Below are 298 nucleotides of genomic sequence, written 5' to 3' on the forward strand. Positions count from 1 at the left end.
TAGCCCGCAGCTGCCCAGGCATGCACTGGCTGCCGGTGCTGTGGCTCCCGGTTAAACGCAGCTGTCAGGCACCACCACCCCGGTGCTCCCACTGCGGGGAGGTGTCCGACCGCCTTTCCCATGTGGAGCTGGACCTCTCCATGCACTGTGGCCGAGCAGCGCTGCAGACCTGACACCCAGGCACCCTGCTCCTTCCCTGGCACAGCCAGAGCCTTGGAGCTTTGGCCATCCTACGGGCACGTGGGCTTCAGAGATGCCCCAGTCTGCTCATTGGTCCTGGGTTGGACAGCCAGTCCCC

The sequence above is a fragment of the Buceros rhinoceros genome, unplaced genomic scaffold (assembly GCF_000710305.1).
Source record: "Buceros rhinoceros silvestris isolate BGI_N320 unplaced genomic scaffold, ASM71030v1 scaffold36411, whole genome shotgun sequence".
Taxonomy (NCBI): domain Eukaryota; kingdom Metazoa; phylum Chordata; class Aves; order Bucerotiformes; family Bucerotidae; genus Buceros; species Buceros rhinoceros.